At 39.3% G+C, this 14,322-nt stretch overlaps 1 protein-coding gene and 1 non-coding gene across 6 annotated transcripts in view; both read right to left on the reverse strand.

Annotated features, from left to right (window-relative positions):
- The window catches only part of PDE4D (phosphodiesterase 4D), a 1,019,286-nt gene that overhangs the window by 213,359 nt on the left and 791,605 nt on the right, over positions 1–14,322 (reverse strand). The window lies entirely within an intron of this gene.
- TRNAT-GGU lies at positions 1,542–1,613 on the reverse strand. The gene has a single exon. It is a non-coding gene; the product is annotated as a tRNA-Thr (tRNA).

The raw sequence follows: 14,322 nt of genomic DNA on the forward strand, positions 1-14,322 counted from the left end.
TGGTTGAGATTTCCCTCCCCTTAATCTTCCTTGGTTACACTGATTTTCAGGAAGGCATTTCTTATCCTCCAGTACTGAAGAAGTGTTAGAGAGTAAGTTTCTGACCATTACACGCAGTTGTGGCTGGTCCGTGAAGAGCGAAAGCCAGTCCTCTTCCATTCCTCCTTGACCACAGTCAGGAGAGCTGGAGAGGGCCAGCTGGGACATGAGGCTGGCTCATCAATTTGTCTCTCTATCACAGAAGAGATACAGGTCTTGGAGTTGCTGTCCCTTGGGAGTTGGATCCATGCTTTTCTGGAGTAAATGAGGTCTCAGAAACACCAGATCAAACCAGGCTGCCCTGTTTAGAATGGGACTCCAGACTAAAATGACATTCTGAATGTGCCCATTCTAGGTGGATGGGCCAGAGTCTATGAAACAATCCTAGAAATGTGTCATACCTTACCCAAATCTAGAAGCGACCACAGTTCACTGTTTTCTAGCTCATCTGCAATGGTATCAGAGCTGAGCTGGTCCTTCAGATTCAAAGAGATGCAGGTTGAATCAGATGCCTTCCTTCCTTTTCTGAACTCATAAACTAAATGCCCTTTTAGAGTCAGATATGCTTCTCTAGAAGGAGGAAAGGAGGTTACCTGGGACTGCTTACTCTTGCCTCTATGGCTTCTGAAATAGTGGAGTGGTGCCCAGTCGGTGCCTCCTTCCCTTCACTGAGCTGCAGTGTGTTTCTGGTATGAAAAATATGTCATTGTCACCCTAGAGATCAAACTCTAATGATCCATACATCCTGAAGGTGATGAAGTGGGTACAGAAACGAACCTATCCATTCTGCAAATATTTATCGACCACCTAGTCTTGCCAGACACCCCTGGAAAGGAATGGAGTTCATGGAGGAGACACAAGGACTGTAGTGGTTGCAGTGAATTTCTGCCCCTAAATTAAAATGGGATTTCCTTCCTCCAGGACAACCAAATTCATGGTGAGACAGTCCATGAATCCTGTGGACTTGCAAAGCTAGGAAAACTGATCATTGCTGATCTCCTCTGCTTTGACATTAACTATGTTCTTTTAAAAAGTCAAGTTTTACTTTGTTAGCCATAGAAATTCCTTTCATTTTTATGCAATGATATATCTCAAATATTTAGATAGAAGCATCCATTTGTGCCAACTGGTCTATTTTCTGGATGGACTCAGATATTCAACTCTATGTATTTTGTCTTTCTTTTTTCTTTTTTGTGGAATTTATTTTGTAGAATCTTGTCTCCCATTTTGGATTATTTTCCATTTATATCCCTTTTTAAAAAATGACTTATGCTTTTCTTAATGAGTATGGTACAAGACCTTGAAGTACAATATAAATAAGGGCTTCTGTAATGGGACAGCCTTTCAATCTAGCAACATTTTTTCTAACTAGCTAAAGATGGTCATGCCAGAATCCTCAGATAAATTATTTCCTGATAGGAACTGTAATTGTTTTTGTTTGTTTGTTTGTTTGTTATTTGTTTTTTTGGGGGGTGGTAATCAAGTTTGTTTATTTACTGAAATGCAGGTACTCGGAATTGAACCCAGGACCTTGTGCATACCAAGCACATACTCTACCACTGAGCTATGCCCTCCCCAGAACTGTAACTCTTTTGATTCCTGGCATGTAAAATATTTTGTACTACATTGTACCACCATAATGTAAATATGTAAATAAACCTTAATTTCCAGCCTGACTATACGAAGTCAGTACTGCTGGTAGATTATCTAATTTGAAATGTGTTTACCTTCACAAAAAAGACATAAAGTAAGTTTTATTGTTTTTCATACATTAAGCTACTAAATAAATAGCTGTCAGTTGTTTAAACTTAGGTTGGAAGAAAAAAACAAACAAACATGATTATATACTTTGCTGATCTTTAAAATTTAACTTTGACCAAATTTTGAAAATAGGGCTACAGATGCCTATACATCATGAAATCAAAATTAGAGTTTTTATTAGCATTTATTCAGTTGTTTTCTTTTTTCCCTAACTTTAGTACTTTCAAAAAGCTTAAAATGTGCTTTTTTTTTTTTTTACCCTTCTTTTTCTTTTCCTTTCAAGTTTAGACCTAGAAATTAAATTTGACAAGGGGAAAAAAATCCAAACCACTTCTATGCTTATTCTGTTCTTGGCTTCTTGGTACACAGCTGTCCTTTAAACTTGCAGTGTAATTGTGAGTTTGAATACTATGTTTGCCACTAATCCCACTAAAGGACTTGGCCCCTCAGGCCACATGGAAATAATCTCTGAGGATGCCACGGGTGCTTTAGCCATTTGCCATGTCCATGAACTGCATCTGCGCCTCTTGATGAGCTGGACTAGGATGACCTGTCTGGGGGAAACAAAAGAATTTCTCCCAAAACCCCCTCCCTCCTGTGCCTCTCACGTCATAGTCCCACACTGTTTCTAAAGCCCTTTCACGGTCATGGTTTAGTGGAATTTACGCAGTGACCCCGTGCAACGGCAGTGGGGGTGAGTGGCGTGGATGCTTATCCTTATTTGGGAAAAGAAAATTGAGGCTCAGGAAGGAGGGCAATGGTTTGCCCAGCGTCTCACTGCGTTAAGTGACTGGATTATGACGCAAATCAAAATCTTCTGATCTTCAGACTAAAGATTTAAATGGAGGATTGAACAACTGGATTAGTTTTCATTTCATAAAGCTTGAAACAAAGACAAATTCTTATTTGAATGTCCCCTAGTAGAACTCACTTCGAGATATTATCTAGCGGCCTGTAATGTAATGTTCAAAATCTTTGCGTCGAACGTGACATTTTGCTGAAGTGAATGAATGTGTCTACATGTCTAAATAGTAGTATGGCAAAAACTTGGAAGGAATTAAAGTAAGGGTGCTCCACTTTGGCAACTTCACTAATTATCATAACCACATTGTAATGCCTTAAATGTTTGGTAAATGTTTAATAATCCTTGAGGGAAGATCTAGCAAATGCCATGTGGTTAAACTTATTTAAATACATTATAGACCAGCTTTGCAAGACAAAGGGGTTCCTATTTCATACCCTCAGGACAAAAAAAAATTAAATTAATTCTCTCTAGCAGAAAGATAAGAACTGATACTGGGCTATACTAGGGGTAGGGAATTGGGAACCCCGAGTTTGAGTTCTAACTCTACCATTAACTAGTTGTGACGTTGGCCAAGCTCTTGACTTTTCTGGGATTTAGTAATTTTATCAATCAAATAAAGAGCCCGACTACCAGTCATTTCTAATTACTGGTCTGCACAACACCCTGGAAAGACTTCTAAAAATATAGATTCTTAGTTCTCCTTCTGGATACTCTGAGTCAGTAGACCTGGGGTTGGACCCAGGAATATGTATTTTTACAAAGCTGTCCAAGCTGTCTGAAGTATTGGCAAGTTAGGAACACTAGACTGGTCTCCAAGACGCCCTTCAACTTTCATATTCCTGCACACATTCAACTGCACAGCACTAAACTCAGCTCATGTTCCTCTACTTCAAACTCCCTTGGGAGGCAGGGCACCCAGAGCTAGTGCTGTTCCTAACTCAACTGTCAACCAGCTTCCTAGGTGGCGCCCCTGACCACTGGCCCACTGTGGGACACCATTTCCTACACTGCTGTTGGGATTTTGTGTGTGGTTGAGTGGAGGGAAGAAAGAAGGGAAGAAAGGAAGAGGGAAAGGGGAGGAAGGAGGGAAGGAAACAAGGGGACCAGAGATAACCTGGAGTGGTGGGAAAATGTGATTATGTTACTTCTCTGAATAACCACTCTTGCCTACAAAACTACATTAAAATTCTTTATCATGGCATTTAAATTACTTTAAAATCTGGTCCCCTCTCCCTCCTAAATCTCATCTCTGGCCCCTTCAAAGATGCTTTAGCTCATGCTGTTCTCAGTATCCAGAGTAGACAATGAAGTTTTATCCCAGCCCCACCTATTTCTACCCATGAAATCTTTCCTGTTCTTCAAAGCTCCACACGTACTAACCAATGTCAAATAAGCCTCCAATGCTTGCTCTTGCAATTCCGAACATCTTACTTAGGTCCTCAATAAAGCATTATTCTGGCGTACTGCACCTGGCTTCAGAAACATCTCTCCCCTTACCAGATACCCCTCCCTAGCTATTTGAGGTTGGGAAAGTGCATACATACGACTTACTTTAACCATCATAATAAAAATAACATTTACATAGTGCTTTACTATTTACCAAATGCTTTTGTATCTATTATTTCATTTGTTCTTGTGAATGAAAAATATTGCAAGCCATATCAATAAACAAAAGATGCTGTGGCCTTCAAGTCATCAGCCACTAATGCAGCTGTCCCCGATAGTGAGCAGAGGGAACTCAGGATGCAGACAAGCAGGCATCCCCAAAGGTGCCTCCTGAGGCAACTCAGGATGGGAAAGAACAGGATACTGGCCCTAGATAGCTAGGTGCATATCAAAGGAATGATTTCAATGAGCCCAGACTCTCGCACCTTCCCACACACTGAAAAGCGCTAAATTCCTTAACTTGAGATACCTGGTCTTTGTTGCAAAAACTCATATATCCTGGCTTCTACCTTGCCACTTTGGAGCAGTCCCAGAGCGATCTAAGAGGCTGTCATCCCAGGCTTACGTTCTCAGAAATGTCTGCCGAATAAAACTAACTTCCGGCCTTTAAGTTGTGCATTTTATTTCAGTTGACACTCTCAATAACATTTCTATGAGATACATATTACTGTCACTCCCTATTTTATGGATGATGAAACTGTAACTCAGAGAAAAGTAATAACTTGCTGGATAATGATGGGCTGAGATTTGAACCTAGATCCTGTGAATTTAAATCTTCTTTTAGCCACCTTGGATCCTGCGGAGGCCTGCTGGGAACAGGACTTCTAAAATGATAAATATATCTGGAAGGCCATTTTTTGCTGGCTCTAAGAGGGGTCTCCAAAACCCAAGGGAGCACACAGGTCTTCTTAAAATTGAAGGTGTTTATGCTTGAGATGAAACTGAATTCTATCTAGGCAAGAAATGTGCTTCTGTGTACAAAGCTAAGAACAACACAGTAACTCCCAGTGGAAAACCGAACAAAACCAGAGCCATCTGGGGAATGGTAACTCATGCTCATGAAAACAGTGGCATGGTTTGTGCCAAATTCCAAAGCAACCTTCATGCTAAGGCCACTGGACACAGAATCCATGTGATGCTGTACCTCTCAAGGATTTACAGTTATTGGGAAGTAAATAAGTAAAGGTGTGGGGAAAAAAAAAATCTTGTGCATTGGCAGGTAGGAGGTGTTCTGTAAATGCATATTAAATGACTGAACGAATTAATGACTAGGGAGAGGTGGCATCGTGATGTAGCGGGAAAACAGCGTTTAGAGTAAGACCTGGCATGTGATCAGAGCTATGTCAGTGCTGGCTACTTCTTGTGTCAGGGAGGCACTATGCTTATCACAAGGAGAGAATATTTGCCCTTTGTGCTTCTCAACCAAATGTATTGGTAATTCTTGTAAAATAGGAGCAAAAGTCACACTGTAGCTTTGTCATTTCTATTTGGATTAGTAGATAATGGTAATTAGGTGAGCATTTGGACAACAGGTGAGAACTCACATATCTATTAAAAAAAGAAATGGGAGTGTGCATTTTGAATTTAAACACAATGAGATTTCAGTTCTCCCACAGTTGTGAATGGAGTAGGAAAAAAGGTCATTTGACCTTTGTTGAACAGCTCAAGTCACTGCCTTTGATTCTCATTTGAAAGAACTGAACCTGCCTCTTCCTTTCCTGGCCCCACCACCAAACAGAGAACTGGAAGGAATAAAAAGAGGGCCATGCTTTAGAAAGTGTTTCCCTGAATCAGAGTTATTCCTTTTGAATACTGTATCATGGGCTTTTTTTCACCTGAAAAACCTCATACCTGTTTCACCATAGTTCATTCAAATTGTAATAAAATATTTTGCAGGCTACCTGCCATGCCAAAATACATCAAGCAAAATGTAATAATCTCTTTAACTCTCCAGTCTTGTATATAGTGTAAAGTAAGGGCTAAGACATTTTTGACTATAAGATGGTTAGTTAAGTAATGTGAGATCAGTGTCCTTGGGAATACCCAGAAACCTGAGCTATTTATTGCACAGACATAATGTTTTGTGGCCGTGACTGATGTTGAGATGACCCTGGAAAGCTTATCTTTGGAATGGTGGAGATTAAGTTGCTTCTGGAAGGCTAGGTGTTCCTGTTACCAAAATAAACACTGATTAAGCAATGGCAAACACAAGAGAGCAACCACAGAAGAAGGGTTTTCCCCATCTCCTTGCTGGAGTTCTGTTTGATAAAGTAAAACAGGCAGACAATTTTGGGAGCCCGGTATTAAATCTACCATACGAGGTCTAAATATCAGGGCTCTAGCCGTCGTGTGCTGTTACACTGATGCTTTCTCCCGGGTGCTTTCGACTTTGGCTGATGTCCCTGGGAGACAACGTGGTCTTTGACATCTTTTGTATCTGGTAGCACTGATTACTCTAACAAGTCTCCGCACTGGAGACCCGACTGTCTGTCAAGCTCTCCTCAACCCTGCTCTCTGTCGCTGCATCCCGGATAGAATTAGAGCTGATATCCCAGCAGCTCCCAAAGGTGAGCCCTCCCAGATGGTCCTCAAGTGGGAGATTCGGTCCAGGGGGACCCTCCTGCCCCTGGTCAGTGGGCCTTTTCCCCAGGATAACAGAATGATAACAATAGACAGTAACAATACAGAATAGACAACTCTCAGCATTTTATATCCATCATCTCATTTGATTTTTATTATTATGCTGGAGAAAGAAAGGTTGCTCATATGTATGTACGTATAGCTAAATCACTATGCTGTACATCAGAAACCAACACATTGTAAACCGACTCTGCTTCAATAAAAAAGTTGAAAAAAAAAAAGAAATAGTGCTCAGAGAAGTTAAGTAACTTGCCTAGAGTTCATGTTTTTATCCATTATATTTCATTGCTTCTCTAGCATCCAGCGGTCCCTATTAAAATACTGATGCAGTTAATAAAAACTAGGTCCCCCAATGTTATTTAGCTCCCCAAGTACATGGACTTTGGAATCAGATCTGGATTGGAAGCGGCTCTGTTCCTTGCCAGCTCTGGGACCCTAAGCAAAGCTCCCCAGGCTCTCCAAGCCTGAGCTTCCACACGTGTTGAAAGAGGACTATAAGACACTCACATGCAGAAAACCAAAATTGGCTAACGAACATTAAAGCACTCAAGACAGTGTTTTGAAAGTGGTACGTGTTCAACAAATATTAATTCCCTTTTTATTCTTTCTCCTTTAAATACATTGAAATTTCCTGCATTTTAATAAGATGGTCTTACTTTGGCTCACTGCATGCACCTTGAGGCCAGTGAAGCACTAATGGAATGATCATTTGCAACCCTTCCGGTTACTGAAACTAATGCCCGACATACAACCTCCTCGCTTAAGACGGTCCAATTATATTTTTAAAGGGGGTTTTGGTACGTGCACATTTTCTATCATAACAGAATCCTGTTATTTCTGTGACTCTGAGACTTGCCTTATTTATGTGACTGTGCCTTTGTTAGAGCAGAGGAAGGATGTGACCTGGATCCAAATTCCAAGAAAAGCAAATTTCACTACAAGAAACTAGTCGAAACTTGTTTATTATTGAAGAGCATATTGCCTTCCACGCCTAGGGTAACATGCCAGTTTTAGCAAGATATGATAAAGCTAAACAGAGGGTCCGAGACTGATGATCTCTTTGCCCCTGAGCTCCCCTGCAGCTTTCCTAGTTCTCTGGGTGTTTGATGAGTGGCATATGTTTTATTTGGAAAGCTACTTTCAACCTGGTAGTGTGCTCCAAGGAGAGATGCGGCCAGATGGTAGAGGGAAGGAATGGCACGTATCTGTGGAGCACTGGGCTCTAAGCTCAAAACCTGCATTCCTTCCTGGTGAATGAACCAAGGGCTTCAACTGATAACACAAGTATGGTCTCCACAAAGGTATGGAGCAGATTGTTTCTGTTCAGATCATTCTAATGAACGTCCATACAGACAGCAACTCTGCAGCAGAGGGTTTCAAATTTTAGAGCTCAGAGATCTCTTTAAGAATCAAAATGACTTGAAAATCTTCAGAAATGTAAGCCTTCTGAAAAAATCATAAACACACACACATACACACCAGAAATTCCAGAAAGCTCAGTATGGCCTAGTGGTTTTCTGGAGTCAGAGAGCCTGGTTTAAACCCTTACGCTGCTGCTGTATCGTTAGAGACTTTTCTGGAAGATATTTCATTTCCCTCATCTTCAAAATGAAAAGACAAACAATACCTATCTGATAGGGCCAGGATGAGGTTTAAATAAGATCAATCATGTGAAGTGGGACACTGAGTGCTTTGTACATTTTTATTGTTATTATTTTAAGGGGGTTACAGATTCTTAAAACCTCTTTGTGGATTCTGGGTTAAGAATTTCTGCCAAGATGTGGGGACCAGGTTAAAACCAGTTAAGGACAATCCACCTACCACGAAAACAGCAAGATTCTATTAAAGAAAAATACCAATAAAAAGGCATTAAACTAGGTCTGCTACCCTTCTTGGCCCTAAGTCGGCAGGAAAACAGGTCCAGCCATGGCCCCGGTTCTTTCTAAGGAACACCAGCCTGTACCGGCCATGAGAGCTCGGCAAGCATAGCTTCTCTCTGCACTTGAGCAAAACAGCTTGTTGGCTACCTGAACCTTGTAGGGCTATTGTTCTGTTCCTGACACAGTCTTGACAAGGTCTCAGGTATGAGAAAGGGCTGTTAGAAGGTTTAAACAAGAGAATATATAAGTACCCAGTTTCGGGACCGACGTACAATGACCTCTCAATAAACGCTGTCGCTTTCCATGGATCAGGAGAGAAGGTAACTTAACCTGACAAATTCACAGCTCTGGGAGAAATCCCACTGACACTCAGGGGAATGTCTGAGTTATGCAGTTTAACTAGATATGACCTGAAGTAAGCAGGCTTCTGAGAGGCCGTTTCTTTAGGGATTATACAGAGGGTTTGCTGGTGTGATAGTTTCTCTTAAGACTTTAACTTGTGCTTTAAGGGACCTTATTTTAGACAGAGGGGACTCTCTAGTCAAATGAGTATTACTGGGAATGCTTGGAATACCTAGCAGCCAGCAATTTCAGACACATTAATCTTTAGTAGGAAGTAGCCACGAACTGCATAGTGCCTATCATGTTGTTTTGTTCAGAAAGATGGCTCCAGAAAATGACTGAATTAAATTACTTTAATATATTCACACCGGTATTCCCAGTACTTAACACAATTCTGACACTAGGTATAGGAACCTAATAACTATTTATTAAATGTGTTTGCTATACGTGGACTTCAACATCCGCTTAAAGGAATCTCTCTGTTTAACACAGGTTTTATTGCTGAACCAGCTGAAGGGGAATTAACTACGCAAACACAGGCCATGGCTGATATGATGTGCAAATTACAGCTCTCCAGTGGTCTGGAGAACCAATACTTCCTCACACACGGGGTCTCTGAGCAGATGAGTAGCAGAATCAGTAGTTTATTTTCAACAAAACTCACTGATGCTTTTCCAACTGGTCCTACCAAACTCTCTGGGTAGGTCCTGCTGCCTGTGATCTCAATTCAGCTTCAACTGTCATGGTGGGTATGGATGGAGACAAGAGAAAAATAAGGGAAATATCTAAGTAAACAGAATTTAGCCATGTCAGAAGGAATGAAACAGATCACAATCAATAATCCACCAACAATGCCAACCATTTAAAAGTATCCATTTCAATTTGCCAGTGCAGGAATAATGACACAGACATGATGCCAAGGACAATGACAGTGAATTAGTGTTTACTGAGTATTTACTAGGCACTAACGATTGTGCTACAACCTTTGGCATGCCTTATTTCACTTAATCCTCACAACAATCCTGGATGGAGAAAGTGAGTATTTTCCTATCCACTTTATAGATACAAAAAAAAAATTGAGGCAGAGAGAACTTAACTAGAGACAGACGCAAAGCTAGTGTCAAAGCACCCAGGTCAGATTTTTTTCTTCATCATACCAATATTTCTTACAGTGTGGTCTTAGACTATCTGCCCCAGAATTAACTGGATGCTTGTTAAAATGAGTAGTTCCAAGTCTTATCCAGAGCTACTAAATCAGCCTTAAGGATGAAGGGCAGAACTGCATTTTAAAACACACATGCACACACAGTGTTTCTTAAGCACACCACAGTTGGGGAACCACTCTCTGTGCCTATGAATTCCATTGAACACAGTTGCTGCATGAACCACATGGAATAAAATGATTCTTGTTTTACTGTAGAAGCCTGACTTACAAGAGTCCAAACATATCACCACATTTAAAGCAAGCATTGAAATATTCTGCCACCAAAAATTGTCTCAGCCATTGAAACCCAAATTGTTTCTCTCCAGAACTGATAACAAAAATGTTTCTGACCAGGCTTGGAAGATAGATCTTTGTGCTTTTCTGTCTTTCGAATGGAACTTGAACCTTAACTTCCCATATGTAAAACAAAAGTGTCTGACTAAATAAAATGTTAGGAAAATTCAGATTTTGTTAAATAACAATTATAAATTTTGACTCTTTAAAAAAAAGAGAATTCACTGTAATATTTCTTCAAAGATCAGTTTTCTTTAAGTAGGGTTAAAATGTGTTTTTAAAACTATCTGGCAATACAACAGTACACATTGAGAGGTTTATAAACATTTAAGCTCTTTGGCCCAGTAATAGGAATTCCGAGAATTTATCTAAGTAAATAATCACAGATACAGATTCAGATTTCTATTACAAAGATGTTCAATGAACCATTATTTATAACAGAGAAAAGGGCAGAAAATGTAAATGCCCAACAATTGAAAGAATGGCTAAATAAATCATTTTATTATATGTAAAATAGATTATGCCACCACCAGACTACCAGGTTTTCCCAGAATACTAAATGATTTGGGAAAATGCTTATTTAAAATGTTAAGTGATAAAAGCAGAATGAAAAAAAAAAAGATATATACTGCCCTGAGAGTCATTGCACACACATAGTAGGATTTATATAGCGATAAACGTGTTCAAATATTCAACTCCGTGACCCAAATTTTTTGTGCATTCTCTAATTATATGTACTTATATATGTGTATGTGTTGAATATGTTCGTGTGTGTGTGTGAGTGAGTGTGTGAGTGTGGATGTGTGAGTGTGTATGCTTTTAAAAGGAAGTAAGCCAACTTGTTTGAATGATGTCCATCCCTGGATACTGTCGCTGCAGGTTATTTACATTTTATAACATGTATTTTCTGCTAGTTCTCAATTTGTCTACAAGGAACATGTTTATTCTGTACTTAGAAAAATATGTGTTATTACAAAATAATTCAATAAGAAACTACTTTTAGAAATACTTTTATGATGCAAAGGGAAGCATTCTGCATTACGTTCCTGGCCAACAACGAGGTCTCTGAGGCAGGCCTCACCAATGTTCCCGAAGGCGGTGAATTTGGCGCTAATTGTGCTGTCCGGGGAGCTCTGAACTCAAACACTGCAATTACGAGCTTGGGCACTCAAGGACATATTGGAAGTGGCAGGCGATGTTGGCTTCCGCCAAAATAATGGTCAAGCAAATGTGTGCTTTTGCCCAAAAAGGAAAGTAATGTGGCTGTAACTGGATACTGTAAATAAGTGGTCAAAGGATCCTTAAATCAGCAATATCATGTAAGCGTAGTTTTCCTTCTGGGATCTGTGTCAGGCTCACAGACATGAAGGCAGCCAGGAAACTGTTATCTGTTTACCTTTAATTGATTTTCATAACTGCACATGCCAGCAACAGGAGGAAATGCTCCTTTAAGAGAAAAATAAAACTGGCAATAAACCCTCTGAGTTTCTGAAAGATCTTAACAAACCTAAACTTCTACTTACTCTGTAGTTGTCACATTTAGCCTCATTAACACTATTTTCACCTGAGTTTGAGCACACATGCTTGCATGTATGTGTGTGTGTGTACTGGAACTGTGACTTTGCCTCAGAACCTGGCTCGACAATAGCTTTGTGCCCTTGGGCAGATTTTTTAGCCTCTCTACATCTTGTTTTCGTCATCTGGAACTGCAGACAATCTATGCCACACAGGGTTCAGGGAGGTTGGGTGAGAAAGTGAGAATTAAGTACAGAGCACAAAGTCAGGCACGTTGCAAAGACTGAATATCTGTCAACTGGATCCCAGGCCCTTCTGGAGTTACAGAGGGATGATTTCAAGACTCTCAAAAAAAAGCATTTCAAGGAATAAAGGGATGCAGTCAAACAAGTGTGTGTGTGTGTGTGTGATAAGACATACAAACATAGATGTTTTAGATTATCTGTAAGGCTGGAACAATAACTAATATCCACTTAAACAACTACTAACACTTTGATAATCCTTTATTGTCCCTGGTGAGTTCTGTTCAGGTGACAGTACTCACTGGTCAAAGGCAAAACAATCCATTTCTCTTAAACAGAGTCAGCTTTGTTTGAGCCACACAATGGCATCTATTCAGAAAGGTATCCATCATTTTTCTTTTTAAATATTGAGGCAAACCCCTCAGAGGTTTCTTTAAAAGTCAACGGCAATAAACATGTTTCAACCTCTGTTTTGCTTCCCTGTAGGCTCTGTGTCTGGTTAGGTTATGTAATAAAAATGAGCTTGATATTACAGAGGTTATTTTAAAACAAACAGAAAATCCCACAGAATAATGATGATAATTCTGTATTCATTCATTATCTTAAGAAAAACACATAAATGTCCAAAAAGAAATAGACAATTATCCACTAGGCTTCCCATCTCTTATTAAATAATAGTGGTTAATGTCACAGCCCTGGTCAAAACCAACTCTGATCTTAATAAATCTGACTTAAGATATCACCAGATGGGGACTACATTAACCTTACGTGATATTTTCAACCATGATGACTAATAGTTCTATAATTTTTATGTGAGTGCTCTTATTGAGAGAGGAGTGACCATTTATGGGAAGATTCTACATGTTTGTTTCCTCCTTGAAAGGAAGGCCTGATCTACATGCAAGTCAACTTACTAATAAAAAGTAAACCCACAATCAAATTAGTCAACAACGATCATTTTCATAGTTTCAGACACTGATCGTTACCCACATTAAGCAAGACTGTTTTATTTCTTTGCCAGAACTCTACAAATTAAATATTTCTATCATTCAAACACGTAGATAGATACTCCCTCACAGTGGGTGTGTACACAGGCACACATACGCCTATGTTATGGGATGAGAATCCAATTAAGTTTTGTAACAATTATTTCAGTTACAAGCCATAATACCTGTATTCCAGATTCTGTCTATAAAACCACCTATACCCGCATACCTATACACCCATGAGCCATTATTTTATGTCTTTTTAAATTACTTTGTGTACTTGACCTCATTTGACCATAACAGGAACCACAGTCTATTTGAAATAAATGCAACTAAGTCAGCTAATTAGTGACTGTAAAAGCAGTTGATTTATAGGACCATCTATCCCACGGCCATGCTAACAGAGCTAATTAATGGCATGTGTCGTGCAATGCTTGTTAAATTAGCAAATGCTCCTCTATTAAAAGGCACACAGTAAACAGTCCCTTTAAAGGGCAATGTTGTGATAGGTTACATATTTCACTCAAATACAAAAGACAAATGAGCAGATCATTTCCCTTACTTTTATGCAGAACTCATGTCATATTAGCACATAGCATTTGTTCAATAAAGTTTTAATGAGTAATGAAACAAACGTAGAAATAAATACCTTACCTTCTTACAGTAAAATATTTATGTAGTTAAAGTCTAGAAAAAGCAAAGAACTAATGTTCATGTATTCACCATTTTAGTTAAAAATATTAATTCTCCCTCTACAGTTATACAAAGCAAAAACAATTCAAAGTGTGAAAATTTGGGGTTTTCTACTTTGTTCTCTTCAAGAGCTATTCTCACGATATGTACATTAGACATGTGTATGGTGGTAGCTCTAGTTTGAATCACTGGCTGTTCAACAGAGAAATTAGAAGACTTTAGAATGAAGGCTGAAGTTTTCATCCACTTCCTACTAACAATCAATCTGCAATAATGATCAAATACTTCCAAAGTTGAACTCTAAGTAAGCAGACATGTGATTCTGTATTTTAAAGGTAAATTTGCACTTGATTTTTCCTGTAATATATTATCATGTAGCTCAAAGTCTACCCTTAATTGATACGAGATCAAAATGGGAAAAAAATCAAGTCCTTCAACCAACAGCTAAGTAAGGACACTAGAGGATATAATCTCT

This window comes from Camelus ferus, chromosome 3 (assembly GCF_009834535.1).
Source record: "Camelus ferus isolate YT-003-E chromosome 3, BCGSAC_Cfer_1.0, whole genome shotgun sequence".
NCBI classification, from domain to species: Eukaryota; Metazoa; Chordata; class Mammalia; order Artiodactyla; family Camelidae; genus Camelus; species Camelus ferus.